This window comes from Xiphias gladius, chromosome 17 (genome assembly GCF_016859285.1).
Source record: "Xiphias gladius isolate SHS-SW01 ecotype Sanya breed wild chromosome 17, ASM1685928v1, whole genome shotgun sequence".
Lineage (NCBI taxonomy): Eukaryota > Metazoa > Chordata > Actinopteri > Istiophoriformes > Xiphiidae > Xiphias > Xiphias gladius.
Window position 1 is genome coordinate 11,899,667 of NC_053416.1, and position 16,593 is coordinate 11,916,259.

At 40.1% G+C, this 16,593-nt stretch overlaps 1 long non-coding RNA gene across 2 annotated transcripts in view; it reads right to left on the minus strand.

Moving 5' to 3' along the window:
- LOC120802076 overlaps window positions 1-16,593 on the minus strand; it is a 69,875-nt gene that overhangs the window by 45,180 nt on the left and 8,102 nt on the right. The window contains exons 2-3 of one of the 2 annotated variants that reach the window (XR_005709179.1): window positions 1,310-1,425; window positions 71-1,207 (exon numbers count right to left, since the gene is read on the minus strand). This is a non-coding gene — a long non-coding RNA (uncharacterized LOC120802076). Of the gene's footprint in view, window positions 1-70; window positions 1,208-1,309; window positions 1,426-16,593 lie in introns of those variants that run through there. The other variant, XR_005709180.1, reaches the window with a different exon arrangement.

The window sequence follows — 16,593 nt, forward strand, 5'->3', positions numbered from 1 at the left end:
CAATTAACAATGCTTAGTTTTGCATTGGAAAATTCTCCACCTGTTAAAAGCAGGTGTAACAGTAGCACAGATCAGATTTAAAAGAGCCACAAGAAAGGCTGTGGTGGAAAATTATATATCAGAGCTGCTCAGAATCAGTTATCTAAAAGTAATTAAAAATTATTCCATCTCTTTATTATTTATCACAAAATTTGCTTGACTACCTATTGCATTATAATTAAGTGTAAATATTGTGATATTATCATTTTATGTGTAATTTAATATCTATGGTGGCAATGAAGTAAAATGAAGTAAATGTTTTGGAGGATCACTATGTTATTATTTATACAGCCGAAACAATTAGTCAATTATTCAATTGTTTTAAGACATTTTTTAAATCGATTCGGCAGGAAAATAATCACAAACAATTTTAGTAATCAATTAATCGTTTCTAAGACCTTTGAAGAAAAATGTAAAACATTACATACAACTTCTTTACTGTAGCTGTTTTGCTTTGTTTTCTATTATTGTTAGTAGAATATCTTCAGGTTTTGGACCGTTGGTCAGACAAAACAAGCAGTTTGAAGTTATCACCTTGGGGTTTGCGAAATTGTGCCTTTTTTTTTCTTTTTCTGATTTTATAGACCGAATGATTTATCATGAAAATAATCGAGAGAATAATCAATAATAAAAATAATCTTTATTTGCTGTCCTATTTCTGAGCTTGGTGAATTTTGACAAATCTCCCATCTGAACTGTGCTAAACTGAGTAAGATGAATCTGGATGTCTGCCCCAGGTGCAACTCATTTTGTAATGAGTTGCTGCCTTAGTAAATTAAATGCTGAATACATGCAGATTTCTGCCATAAACTTTGTGAGATTTTGTCAGTAAATATAGTCCCAAGTGTGTATTAAAGGCATAATGGGATCGATGTGGTTACGGTGACAGTGCACATTTGATAACTACGTGCTGTTTGAGATTTGACACCAGTCGCATCCATAGCAACAAGAGTAAAGACTGCCTATCCTATATGGCCCCTTTATGCAGTCTCACAGTCCTGTGCCCTTTTAAATTCACATCATTATGCTGAGCATTCAACTTCAGAATGTCTGTAATATCTACAAGCCCGCAATATATATATATGGACAAAAACCCACTGAACATACTGGTACTGTTAAGTGTCAACTTCTGCTCTGCTCCTCCATCCCCTGCACCATGACTGCCTCACTGCGTACACATGAGAACACACAGTCACATTTCCTGATCCTGATCCTAGACTGTTACAATGGCTCAAGAGGCTCTCCTCCGGCCTTTCTTATACCCACTTACCATGTCAGAAGCAGTGCTCATCGCAATCTGTCTCTCAAGATGCATCGTGACAGCTTCTCTTGTCTGCTCTGGACAATGTTCCCTCTGATGTGAGAGTGAAGGAGGTGGAGAGGTGCCTGGGTGAAGGAGCAGGGAGAGAGAGAGATGATGTGAGACAACAGATACAGCAAGACAGAGATGGAGGTCGTGCGCTAGTTCTCATTCCTCTTTCTGTTAAAAAAAATGTGACGGGGAAAAAATGTTCAACATCACAAGGCTGTATGTCACATCAGCAATACATGTAGGTGCAAAGCAGTGTTGGGCAAAGGAGCATTTATCTTTCACTTGGGGAGATGAGGTTTATGGTCTTAGTGTTTGACTGTTGTTTCATTTGAGGAAATTGGAGAGATATTGGACTCACTTTAAGCCTTTCACTTGCGAGATGACTAAGAAACGAGGTGACTAAGAAACAAGCACACACAAGCACAGACACACACACGCACACACGCACACGCAAGCACACACACCTGAAAGATTAGACTGAATAATTATGGGCTCCAAAACAGTGTGACCGTAAAATTACTAAACTGTAGGCATTGCAGTAAATATGGTGTTGTTTGATGTGACTGAGGGGAAAGCGCTTTTAAAGGATAATTCTAGTTTATTACAACTAAGTTCTATTTTCCACATAACCTCCCAGATTCCAAGTCCCACACAATACACACTGTAAGGAAAAATAGAGAAGTAAAAGAGAAGACGTGTGCACAATGTACGGATACAAAACAAAAGGCAATAGATTATAATTAAAGAGACCATAAGCACAACAAATTATTCTTATTTATTTTAAACCAAATTTAGACTGCACAATAAGGCCCGACAAAATAAACCAAAAATAAATGTCTGGCGGTCATTTTCATGCTCACTTTATCCCATATAGTGTATCACAGTGCAATAGAGGTTAAGGAGCATTATACCAAATGAGTCACACTTATGGGTGTCCCCATAATGTAGATCATACACTGCTATTTTTTATAGTAAACTGTATCTTTTTCTGGTATTTGGTTACATATCTTCTCAAAAGTAGAATCACAAGGCAAACTTCTCTCTTGAAAAGGTCAAAGCCGAGTACTATGCTGACAGACATTGTGCATGATAAATACAGGATTACGGCACACAAAATTAAATGGGAACTGAAGGGGAGATTTATAAATGAGGGATTATAGGGTAAAGATGAAAAGAGAAAATGGAACTATAAGGGAGGGAGAAAGAAGTTGAGGAGAGAACAGAAATGAAGGGTTGTTAGCAGAAAGGAGAAGAAAGAAAAAATAACAGAAGAATGGTCACAAAAAAAACTAATGGGACATATGACAGAGTATTAAGGGCAGAGTGAAGGAAAAGGAAAGGACGTCAGGAGAAACATATCAAGATGTAGGTGTAGTTGACTAAAAAGATGTGTAAACCAAGAGAATGTGGAAGGGGTGAGATCCATTCGTTCAGCCTCCTCAGCAAGGGATGAAAGTCATTTCAATTTTACAGCCATGATGACATGTCCCCCACTGTCCACTGTCAAATCGATCAGTACGTGCACGGGTACACGAGCGTGTGGTTACGAGTGAATGTAACCCATTTACAGCCTGTGACCGCCCTTGGAGTTCTGAAATAAATGCATTAAGTATTTGTGACTAGCAGTGTCTGCAGATCTTCCTCTCGGGGTGCACAGGGGTTCCAACAAGCTCCACCAATCAACGGCCCGCCTGACAGCAGAAACCCAAAGGCCAAAAAGATTCCATCAAACACTTGTTGAAATTTGGTGAAACTGATTGCTGTAAGGTAAGAATCAAGGCAAATGTAAACTCACTTTATGTTAGGGGTTGGAGAATGAATGTAGTCGATAAAAATCTAATGTTTGTTTTAAAAGGCTGTGGACAACCCTGGAATATGTCTTTTTGTGTCTCTATATCTGCTTGTCTACGAGGTTATTCTTTGTGTGTGTGTGTGTGTGTGTGTGTGTGTGTGTGTGTGTGTGTGTGTGTGTGTGTGTGTGTGTGTGTGTGTGTGTGTGTGTGTGTGTGTGTGTGTGTGTGTGTGTACCAGTCTCTTTTTTTTCTTTCTAGGATGTGTGAATGCACTGGTCATGTTTCAGGCAGCCTCTAGTGAGCAAGCCATCTCTTGATTTTAATGCCTTTGGTCTGCCCCACTGTCTGGTGAAAGGGCCGACATGAGCTGACAGTCTTCTCCCCATCGCTGCACACACACCTCAAGGATCACACGTGCCTCAAAGGGACATACACACAACACAAGGACGCACGTTTGTGTGTACAGACATTCACACATGAAGCAATACAAGGAGATACACTGAGAGGGGTTTGTGTTAGGGGTCGTGCAGACATCAACACATAGACAGATACATGCACATACAAACCAGTGGGGCCACAGGTGGCTGCATGGGACAAACTTAATGGTAGACAGTGAGAGTGCTGACTGACAGGCTGCCTTGCTGAAATCTGGCACCAGTCAAGACATTCTTGGGACTCACACCCAGGCTTGTTTTGACTATTGAGCATCTGTGGCATTTACTCACTTGATTTATGATAAATGTGAAGGAGGGTGTTAGTGGAAAGAGAGCTCAGTTGGCTTTTCCTGGATAAAAGCTAAAGTCATCCAACCATATATCCAATTTTCCATTTTTCTTGGAAAAAAACCCACGCTGTCAGGTAGAGAAGGTGATATGTTAAACCTCCAGCATGCCCTTTGGTGTACCCTTCCAATCTGTCTTGCCCACGCCACATCCCAAAGGAGGAATCCAGGGATATCCTCACCACATTTCTATGTGAAGGAACAGCCTTGATATCTCAAGGCGGAGATAACTGTCTTTCTGGTAGTTCCACTTGCTGCTAAATAGCAGCATCAGATCTTAATGGAGCGTCCTTAATTCTGCGAGTGATTCATGCATGAGAAATCCCACTTGAGTTTCATTCTACTGGTCTGATCCACCTCAGTCCATCTTGCCTTGACAGTAGTGAGTTCAGCAAGGATCAGAGAAAGTCCAATAACCCAACCTTACATTTATATTAGCATTGCAGAGTCTTGTGTTCTAACTATTCTAAATACTATGAGATGTTCATTAAAGTATGTGTGTTCAGTCAAACCAAATCAATTTTTTGCCTTGATTTTTATGGCTACAGATGATGTTTATTTGGGTGCTTTGATCTTTTTTCTATCGAACTCCAGGGGTCTTACTTTCTTCCAGACCATCGCCATTTTTTCTTTTCTCTGGACATGCAAAATTTTCAACTCGTGTGTCCTTGGTTCATTTCCTGCTTCTTAGAGTGTAACAGCATCTACTTATGTCAACAAGCAGGCAAAGATGGCCACTGATCTGACACTTTTATTACAAGCTGTGATTCAAAATTGTCAGATTTTTCTTTTGAGAGAGTCACAAACTTTACATTACTTATCTCCATAGCAATGAGAACTATATTGTTATAAGGCATTGCATCCAGTGCTTTTACTGTCCCAGCAGGGACACAGTATAGCACACTGAAGCACTCAGAACACCAACATTTGAATGCGTGCTATAAATTCGACAACATTTCACCACATTATTTCAATCATTCTCAAAGTGAATTGTTCTACCAGTGTGTCTCTGAGGCATGGCATCATATTTGACCCCTTTCATTTGTGACAAGGATTTCACGGTCAAATAATTTCCATCCAGCATCTCTGGATAGTGGGGTCACAGAATAGAAAGCCTCATAAAGTGCTCATAAGGTGAAAAGAGCAATTTGCATACAACTAACCTTTCGATGTAGCAACTCCCTGGAGAGACTGCAGCAGGGAAATGGCCTATTACAGCAATTGAACTATGAAGAAACAACAAAATATCTCTGTCACCCTACACACACACTTACAATAATTCAGTATCCTTTACTTTTTCTCTTCTACCCTCATTTTTCTTTTGTTTCCAGGAATACTTTTAAGATGCTCACCTATCACGCAGCTGTCTGTTTGCAGCAAGGGACTGAATTGACAAAGAAGGTACATGCAGTCAAAATTTAAAATTTTAAATAGAACTGTCCGTATTTCTCTGCTTCAGATTTTCTAAAATTATATAAGCATGAAGAGGAAAATAAAGAAATAGAGGCATTTAACTTTTTGCGCTAAAAAAATTCCTCTAACCATGCACAGTGCACATACACGTTCCATATTTTATGATTACTTGAACTACCTAGTGCGACAGCAGCGTATAACTTGTCATAATGTTTGTGTGCTGAGATGCTTTAGTTCCATGCAGGCTGACATACCCTGAGGCAGACTGAGCTCAGAAGATCTCCACATAGACGGAGAGGTATCAAAACTACACATTCTGTAGATGCAGAACTGCAGCATATTGTTACATCTCTTGGGATAAAACTTAAACTCTCAGGCCCTATTTATGAATGATGAAATAGGCTGCTTCTTCTGTGTAGTCCCCCTAATGACAATTGCACAGGACAAAGTCCACCAGGTCCAGTTTTGCCAGTGAATCTCAGTACCGGAACTGACCCTTTACTCAAAATTGTCTTTAACTGAATTTCATCCAGCTTGCTGGCATTATCCAATATGTAGACCTAGAGCCAGCTGCTGGTATAAGCAGTGTACAGTAGATCCTTACATTTTTTTTGTGGACTACCCATTAGATACTGGGCAATGTACAGGAGTCTGGCACAGAAGTTCCGCCCAGGTTGTCCCCCAGTGATGTCTGACCTAAGTCCTGAAGTCCTGCCTGCGTAGGGGACCTCATTGTCATAAAAACTCAGTAATGTCCTACCCTGGAGAGTCTTTCTGCAGTCAAATGAAGGAGGCAGGTCCATTGTCAGCGTAGAGGATTTTTAGAGACCCAGATGAAGATAGGACATCTGCAGGACTCCAGTAACAAGAACGTAGGAGTCAGGAGTTGTACAAGGAGTAGTTGGTCCTCCTTTTACATAAGGAGAAAAGGGGGATAAAAGAGCAGTAGGAGTAGGAGGAATGCTACGTTTCTGCTGTCTTGAAGTAGGCCATGTACACAGTGCTGCATTTGTCACAACTGACAGCCCTATTAATCATGGAAGGGGCAGTGTCAATACCCAAAGGCTTTGCTCTGCAGGTGGGTTGTCCCTCTGGACACCAGGGCTCCAACTTCAGTGTTCTACCCGTTCTCCCAACTTTCCCTCTCCTCTTATCCTTCAGTGCTCTGAAATGGCTCTCCTTGCATGCCCTCTGTGATTCCAACTCCCAATCTTCCTTCACCTCACTTACTTTCAATTTTTCCAACTCCAGTCCCCTCTTTCTCTGCCCTTGGAGCTTTTTGCAAAAATTAAAGTTTTCCTATTAGTTTGTCTCTCCTCCTCTCTCCACTGTCCAACCGCTCTTCTCTTTCCCCCAGACTTTGGCTCTGGTTTTGAGACACTCAGCAAGACCTGCATCAGCAATCAGCCAGTTAGCACTAAAAGCACTGACACGTTTTAGTACCCAAGTGACTTGACCAACCTTGTTCCACTCTCATACCTTTCTCTTCTACTCCTTTCTGTGTAGAGAGTTGCTGGTGCTGGCCTTATGGGAGAGGGATGTTAAAAAAGGAGATGCCTGTGTTACTGTCTGTATAATAACATTTGCAGGAACAGAGAATATGGAAAGATATGAGTCCGGAAGAGTTTTGGCACTTCTGAGTTACTTCACAGATATGCAGCATATTTACTATCTAGAATGAGAATTTAAAAAATCATTAGATGTTTGTTCCTCAGTGTACTATATAAGGCTATTTTCTACAAAAACATTGCATAGTGATACACTCATTAACAGTATATTACATAAATCACCAGCTACAGTAGAAGATACAGTATACAGCACCAACAATCATATTTACACTGTACCTGTACATTTGACTTGACTGTATTTAATTAGTTTGTAAAGTGTATTAAGTAATCTATTATCTTTATTGGCAAACAGTAGGCCTACATTGAGGAATCACCATCTCAGAGTTTAAGAGTGTGTGAACCCCACAGATTCACAGTAAAATTGCAACTTCTGGAGTACTGCTTGTGTTTACCACCTGGGGCTTACGATAAGCCAGCTGGCTTAATGGAAGCCCCAGGTGGGTATGCTTCAATATGTAAGCTGGCTGCTTGTTAAACCTGCAATAACTTAAAGAAACAATAAGAGACAATAACTTTTTAATGGCCAGTTTGGGGGCAGCGGAAACAAGTTGTGAACCGACCACTGACATACTATCACCATTTAAGTCGTTAAGTGAACTTATTAGCAAACAGCTGCTTATTTACCAACAAGTCCTCCAACCTAAACGACCATACAGGTTGTTTGTCCCTAATCTCTGACACCACCCATATGAGCGTTCCCTGAATCAGTGACAGCAGATATATCACAGATGAACTGTTAAAAATCACTGTTGAAACAGAAATGAATAACCCTTTTATGATGTGACATTGCTATAGTAAAAGTTAGGTTCGGTTTAAGCACGAAAACAACCTTCGATATGTTTAAGGAAAGATAACGTTTTGGGTTAAAATAAGAACTTTGTTAAGGATAGAGGACATTTATCATTGTGGTTATAAAAATAAACACATGGTCAAAGGTAATGGAATGATCCTGTTACTAGAAAGAACACTGACTGTCGGTTTAAAAGGGGAAACAAAGAGCAATCTTCTGTGTTAAAGTCCAGCATTTTGTCACCCCACCCATCCACCCCAACCTCCTCCTCACGTGGGCTACTCTATAACAACGTCACCTGACTTCCTCCTGCGCTCCCATCATAATCACTACGGCCATGAGCAGCTTTGACACTTGAACGTAAACATGTAATTTTGTGGCAATTGCTGAAACAATTGAGGCTTTTTCATACGACTGCTAGATGCCACTTAACAATAAAAACGTAACTATGGCTTGTAATAAGCTGCTTGCAAAAAAGATCAATGGGATCTTGTTTTTATGGAACAGTCTTATCCATTTTGGTCTCTACAAACTCCTGTGGAATATAATCAGGCTCTTTAGCTGCTAAATGCTCCACTATGTGCACCTGCTAGTCACTGACTTGGTCTGTGGTGCTGAGTAGGTAGTGTGCAGTGGGTTTCTAGAGCTTTTTTCCCCACTGACGCTGCGAGAACGATGAGAGTGAACCAAAACAGGCAAGTTGGGGGCAGAACAGCTAGGCAATTCACTGAAACTTGCTAGAAAGCTCCATAAAGCCGAGGGGAGCTGCAGATTAATGATTCTCTGCAGGTTCATCCTACACATAACATTGTGATTGAAATATTATTATAAAAACAGCGATTATGTTGCTTTAAACCATTACTCATCTTGTTTTGTATTTCTGCACGGATTAAATACAGACGGTGTGACATGTGGGTGTAGAGGATTTGGAGTCGTTTCAGATGCACAATTGACTGAGCTTTGTTGAGGAATGAAAACAAAGTAACAAGTAATGTATCTAATTACATTTGCTGTTGAGTAATTAGTAAAGTAATCCCATTACTTTTTTCAACGCATCATATGTCATGAGTAATTGATTACATTTTTCAAGTAACTTGCCCAAAGCTGACAATGGCTCTATTAATACAATCAAACCACCTCGGCCACTGTGTCTCTACCTAAGCAAGCAGTTACAACGTTACCATGAACCACAAGAATACAATATAATCCGTGACACTAACACTTTTATTCACAACTCTCTCATTGGGCAGTCTCTTCTAACACTGGCCTCTGTCTGTGCGTGTGTGCGTGTGCGACGATGGGTATACCCATCACTGCTGCTGATAGCGTTACATATTTCAGTCAGATTCCACAGTCATATATCTGGGTGCATTTGAGACCCGAGATAAGGAGGGATTTATGAGGCCAGTTCTCTTCTAAGTCAAGGTGAACACCAGAGATATGATGCTTCTGTGTGTGGATCTGTAGGAGTGCGTGCGTTATTCAGTGTTTGTAAAGCGTGCAAATGTATGATAGAGTTTCACTTACGTGTGTGTTCCATACACATACATGTCAGAGTGAGTGTTTGTTTCTGTGTCTGTATTTACCACTGACATAGTAATTTTAACGTAACTATTCACGCTGTGGAATGCCTGTGAAGGATTTAAGGTCTCATGGTGCCTGAAATCCACCCTTTCAATATCTCAGTATCATTTAAATCTTTCATTCATTCATTTTTTTCCCTTACAAATTGAATCCTTTTCATGGCCACACTTTTGAAGCCTTCCCCAAAATGCATTTAGCATGAGAAGATCTGTGATGGAGTAGTTACCTGTTTTAAGCTCCTCTCTGCTTTTCACCCAATGTGCTGCAAGCTAATTTCTGCATAACATCTCTTTCACCTGATGTTGTCAGTCATTTTGTCTGTTTCAGATATTCTAATCATGTGGTTAAAGCTAATGTGTAATCTCTTGTTTGTTTAGCAGGAGTGTCCATAATATACATGCATATACATATCCATAACCTAAACTGTTTTTTGGTTTACAATAAAATGCGTACTGATTTTAAGTATGGAAAAGTGACGGAATTCTCACTTGAATAGCACAACTGGAGCAGCCTCTGTGTCACTGGAAAGCCCTTTTTGACTGTTAGCACTGTCTCTTAGATGCTTGTTGAGGTAAGATTAATGAAGAATTGCTTTTTCATGTTGAAATATTGATTGACACTTGACATTAGCGTTGCTTTTTTTCTGTTCATCATGTCATTGAAGTGGCCATTTTACAAAACACTTTACATGTATATAATTATTGTACACTGCTCTAATCTGTATTTTTTCATATTAAGGATGGATCAAATGGCTACATGTAATGTGAAAGGTCTAACTTCACTTTTTTGGTTCAGAAGCATGCAGAGTTAACACAGTTGTACATAATGTATAACTACTGTCTGTGACAATAAGATCGTACTTCCGGGAGAGTGAGGGTGGGGTATTTGAGGTTATATTTTAGGTGATACCTTATAATTGGAGGTCAGAGACTCTGCGTTCTTTGTAGAGTTATGGTGTATTTTATTTGGTCGTGTAGGTTTTAAAATGCTAAAGGAAACCATGGTCTTCACATTCAGGGAACGTGATTTTTGGAAAAGTCGGGTAGGTGATAGCAGAAAAGTAAGTTTTGGAGAATTAGGTTGGGGACAGTGCTGCAGAGGAGAGTCATGTTGAACGATGTGTGTCACTTCCTATTGGGTGTGTTTCTCTAGCCCCGCCACCCCATCTGATGACACACTGCTAACTGAATAGGATTGCACTGCATACAGCAACTCCTGCCCCCTCGCATTTTGTTATTTCATCGCAAAGTCTGTCTCTTTGTGTTTTTTTTCCAGGACTCGTAGATGTCCTTACCTTACCTGACACATGACTTTCATCTCTCTCTCTCTTTTTTTTTTTTTAAACTTTCTCCAACCCTCAGAAAAAACTCAAACTTTTATCTACTTTCTTTAACACTCAAACATCACAAGACAGTCAATGCAGAGAACTGTGACCAATAAAAAAAAAAAAAAGAGAGAAGCATGCTCTTTGAAGGGGTTCACAATTAATAACTGAATCATTTTAGTACATAGATTTTGGTATATCTGCTAAATGCCCAAGACATAGCTATAAGTTTGGTTTTGCTAATAAAGTAAGCCACTTGCTGTCATTCATCATTGAACATTATATAAACTCCTGCTCACACAGTTCACAGTTAATTGTTACTAAACTGTTCCCTCACCACAGAATAGCTCAGACCTGAGGCCATGTGATAATGTGAGCACGGGAAATAGACAGAACTTTACATCTATCTTTGTGATTAAGTTCAATTTTGCTTAGTGTCAGTCAAGTGACAGCCTCAGGAAGTAAGGCAAGTCTCCACCAAGAAATAATTCTTTCAAAACCATAATGTTTAGTTTTGTGGTCACATTCATGTCTTCTTATGGCGCATGTTTTTTTATAACAAATAAGAAAAAAGTTTAAGGAAACCTTAAGGACTTTATTTTGAAAACCAACAGAAAATGCCCGCACGCGCAATCACACACCCGCACACACACACACACACACACACACACACACACACACACACACACACACACACACACACACACACAATCTTGGGAATTATTCAAACCACGGCTGATTCCAATGACAAAGTACCATTTTTGTTCATGGGCATAAGGAAAGAACATGGCCACCATGGGAGCACAGCATAATTGGAAACATTCTCACGCACACTGAGCTTCCTCACCAAGATGGTCAATGCTTTCCGTTCTAAATGGGAAAAAAGGTTACACCGTTCATTATTTATAGTATTTATGTCCGACTGTGGTGACACTAATGACTCCTGTTAACAATGTTCATGCTTCTACCCATGGTTATAGACTTCAGGCCCATTAGCAGATATTGTAGTTCATTCTCCCTGTTTTTCTAACTCTCTACCTCATTTTGCTTTGTTATTTCATTCCAGATACAGATGGATGACCAATTAAAAGGAAAAACCTGAATAAATTAGTGGAGAAACATAACAATTGCAGATGCTTCCACACAAACGTACTTCATGGTAAAATTAAGCAATTAACATCCAATCATGTTCTGTGGTATGTATAAAAATGCTGAGAAGGTCCATTTGATTCTGATGTATTAAGATGGCAAGAGGAAAAGATCTAGGTGACTTTGAAAGAGGGTTCATTGCTAGGGCACAGATGGCAGGATGTGTCTCTGTCTAACTGAAATACATCAGTAAATAGTCAACATTTTTCATCAGCAGCACACATTTGATGACCTTGATGCTTGTGCATTAGTGCGATATGTAAGGAAAACAGAAGAGCGACTCTTCCTCAGGTGACTGGGAATGTCAGCTCAGGACGTGATCAGACTGTGGCATCAAGAACAGTCTCAACAATTACATAGAGAGGCTATTATAGTGGGGTTTCAGTGCATAAACCCTTCATTACAAAGATGAATGCACATTTGAGATCAGTAGTGCAAAAACCATGGGCACTGGTCTACAGAGGTGAAGAAAAAGTGATATAGTCAGATGAGTCATCCTTCACCATATTCTCAACAAGTGGGCGAGTGCTTCTCTGGCGTACACTAAGAGAACAGTACAGGCCTGAAGGCTTGACCTCGACAGTGAGGGGAGCTGGTGGCTCTGATATGCTGTTTGGGGCACTTTGCTGCCATGGTTTGGATCCACTTGCCGCGTCAGAGGGAAGAGTCACTGCAAATCAATCCAAAGTTGTTCTGATAGGTCACCTTTCTCCTATGATGAAGGATTTCTATCCGGTTGGGAGTGGTCTCATCCAGGACGACAATGCCCCCATCCATAGGGCACGAGGGGAAAATGATGTGAATCATATGCTTCCGCTGTTACAGTCACCAGATCTCAGCCCGCGTTGAACACACATTGGAGATTTTGGACCAGTGTGTTAGACATCGCTCTCTACCACCATCCTCAAAACACCAAATGAGTGATTATATTTTGGAAGAATGTTGTTCATTCCTCTTGTAGAGTTCCAGAGACTTGTACAATCAATGCCAAGTGCACTGAAGCTGTTCTGGCAGTTCATGGTGTCCCAACACATTACTAAGACACTTTTTTTCCCCCCTTTAATAAGTCACCATTCTGTATGTATATACACTGACACATAAATATGCACATTAGCCATACATATGGCACACAATATATTATGCAACCTCGTAAAACTACATGTTCTTTTATATTTTTGCACTTCATTCCCCACTCCGTCTTGTACTTTATGAACAGGTTTCATCATTACTAGAAATGAAAAGGGATTTTATAAATGAAGTATGACCAATTGTAAGTGTATAGACTACTGTGTGTTTAGTACAGTACATTAGTCCATTCTTTCACTTGGCAATATTCATCATGCACTATATCAACACAGGGATAAAAACATCAGGTCCTCTTTGAGACAGTGTTTTGAAAAAGGCTTCATCTAACGTCTGCAAACTAATTGTAAAATCACCTGTTTTTTATTTATTTTTCTGTCTTAGTTTGTTGATGAAGATGTCTTTTAGTTCAGCTCACATTTAAGTCATTTAATTATCATCATTAGTCAAGCGTAGTCAACAACATTTAAGACATTAGGGGTTTGTATAAATGACCTTGGTATCTTTGAACGGGTGTGCTCCATTAAAATCTTTTATTGTGATAGTCAAGGTTGGTTAAGTACAACACATCAATTTTATGTGACCTTGTAGAACCACTACCTTTTGGCTCGATGAAACTACTGTATTTTGCATCATTTATATATACTGCTTGCAAAGACTAAATCTACAGTATAGAGAGACTGCGAACTGTAGAGTTAGTTTATCAAGCAATCACAAGGATTTTAAAGCTTCAGCGGGAGAGTTGTTCAGATTTGACAGACCAGCAGAGTCCTCTATTCATTAAGTCACTCTCTTAGGGTAAAATTGTTTTTCACTCATAGGATTATGTGGTGAAGCAGGTGGTAGATTAAGACTGAAAAATGGTGTGGTGGCGGAACAAGTCAGAGGTAAGACTAAAACTAAAAGGATACCCTTAAACAAACTTGTGTGTTTCATTTGCACGAACTCATGCCTTGACCTTAAAGGTCAGCTAAAGTTGAACTGGTAAGAGCTCCCTCATTCCTTCATTCATTGCCTCCTCTAGATCAAAACTCCAGTCCTATTCCTGCATCTCCTTATTACCCTTTCAGCTGCAGTGAATGAGTGAGCTACGTGGAGGCTGCCACCTCCCATTCATTTATGTGACAAATAGCAATTTCATGCAAAGCGTGATGGGATTACTAACATGCAAGGAGGGAAGCAAACGGCGCAGCAGACAAAATTAAAATAAGTTAACTGTGACCTTTTCACTTATTAACCCAAAGTGCTATACCCACGGAAGGAAGTCTGAACTTACAAAATGATGGATCCACCCACAAGTGACCGATTGTGGTAGACGTTGGCAGCCTATGGCGGTTTTGCCATAATCAGTCTGGCAGTTGAGCATCATCTCCTTAAGTCAATTTCAGCTAATCAAGCAACCTTGAAGTCTGAACCACATAGATGACAATCACATTGCCTTTATACATCCAGTTCACTGCACCTGTGGCCAGCTACTTTCAGCACCTGATAATGCCGACCACCAAAAAAATTTAAAAAAAAAGATCATTGCAGGGTATTGACACCTGATTGAGTCTACACAATTAATTTAGTCCCAAAACTACTTAAGACTTAAAAATGCGTGCATAATATATTTTTCTTGGTGCACATGGTCTTCAATTCAACAGCATCAAATATCCGCTCGTTTAGTGTCAGTATTTATTTAGTTTTGTAATGTCTAACAAAAAGAGAAGGTTTCTCATTTAATCCCTAGCATTGGTAGGAAAATGCATTCAGGCTGTTTTACATCTGCTTAAGGTCACACACCCGCTCACTGCTGCTGTCCCCTTGTGCAAGCCACAGAATCCACAGAATCATTTAGTGCTGTACAATGGATGACCCTGTAGCCTGACATCTCTTTCTGAGCACAATATATGTTTGTGTGGGATGGGGAGGTGGGACACACACACACATTTTAGTCTTACTTTCTCCCTCTCGAGATAGGTCAGTGAGTTCTGTTGGAATCGGCCCACCAGCTTTGCCAGGTCTTGCTTGCCATTATGTGGACAGTGATAGAAAAAGAGGCACTGAAAACTGTGGAGGCAAATTGAGCAGCTGTGTGCAGGTTATTAGCAAGCAAACAGTGACACAATTATTAGCAAGCATAATAAAAGATTATCCTTTTTCTCTCTGCCTGCCATCTCTCTCACACATTTTCTTTTTATCTATCTCTCCTCATCTCTCTGTGCTTCTATCCAGTTAGATACTGTTTGAAAGATCACGTTCCCTGGCATGAGAGTGCTATGTAATTAACCTATGAGATTCCTGCTGTTGCAACGTGCCTCTTGCCTGCCTCAGTGGCCTCTTCTGGTGGATTATTACTGCCATCTACTGGCCAAACATAAACCCGAGTATCCCTACTGTGAGACAAAGATGTGACAGAAGGAGTTGACATTTTCACCCCCCGGTATTCCTGAGATGACGGCTTGATGCCCAGTCAAAAGTCGACAGGTGACTGTGCGAAATGCTCTCTCCTTCCCTTTCTCTACCCTTCCCTTTTTCTGTCTTACTCAGCAATGAAATGTTCCTACTATTACTACCTGTGTGGGCAAAGCCTGAAATAGTTTATTCCTCTGTGCCACACAGCTGCACTGTGTCTTGATTACCATGAACACTGTTCAAACACATTCTAGCTATCCAGATATCCAGACAAATTATTATTGTTATCATTAGTGTTAGATTGCTAGGGTAAACTGGCACCTAGTGCTAAATGTTTCATATTACAAGGAAAACTTGTGAAGCTGCCAACTCTCAGTAATTAGGTTACTCAGTCACTCAGTCACTGCTCCACCCTTAGCATCATCCTGTTTCTGTTTCCACCCCTTCTTCCACTTTTTTCTCTTTGTTTTTGTGGCAAGTGGAAGGACAGCTCCTCATTTTGCATGTCAGGATTAGAGTTTCTGCTTCAAAACAAACCGAAGATCACGAGTAGACCAGAGTGCACCAGTGCCCCATGAGGGAGGTTTGCAGGTTTATGTCATTGCACCTGTGGCCTTAGGAAGGCTACTGTATCTTGAGTATTTTTGCCGTAGCGGTCATATCAGTCATCCCTTAGAAGCCCCCTCAATTCTTTAGGGCTTCAACCAAGTTCTTGCCTCACATAAAGATCAAGTATTCCCCTCCGTCTTTGGCTATTTTTATTTCACAGATAAGTTACGGGGACACTCTCCCAACCTGTCTGTTCAAAAAAGTATTATCCCAGCAGGATTTCAACTTGTAGTATACAGTTAAACAATAATCATCTCTGAAAAGGTAAATTTTGTGTCTTTGTAGATACCTCTTTTTTTCTCTGCCTGGTAGACAGGTGTATTAGTATCAAATTCTCTTTAATTATGTGTGTAGTAGGTGCTTACTAAGGCTAATTATACATTGAAGCAGCATTTAAGGAGTCTTATCTTCGAAGCATGATGTAAAAAACACCATAATTATAGATAATGTTGGTGTAATTAGGTTCTTCCTAATGAACAGACTTGATGAGAGCAGGAGCTAGATAGTACAGAGAGGCTGATTGAACTTACTTCAAAATGTATTGCCCTTACTTAGGTCTATTTCTCTTATATGAGCTTACAACAACAATTTTTGACATGTGAATGGGGGTCATCTGTGTTGTTCACTCATCAATGCAACCTCACAGTGCTGGCTAAAAATCGATCCAGCGGCTGCTGATACATCGTGGTGA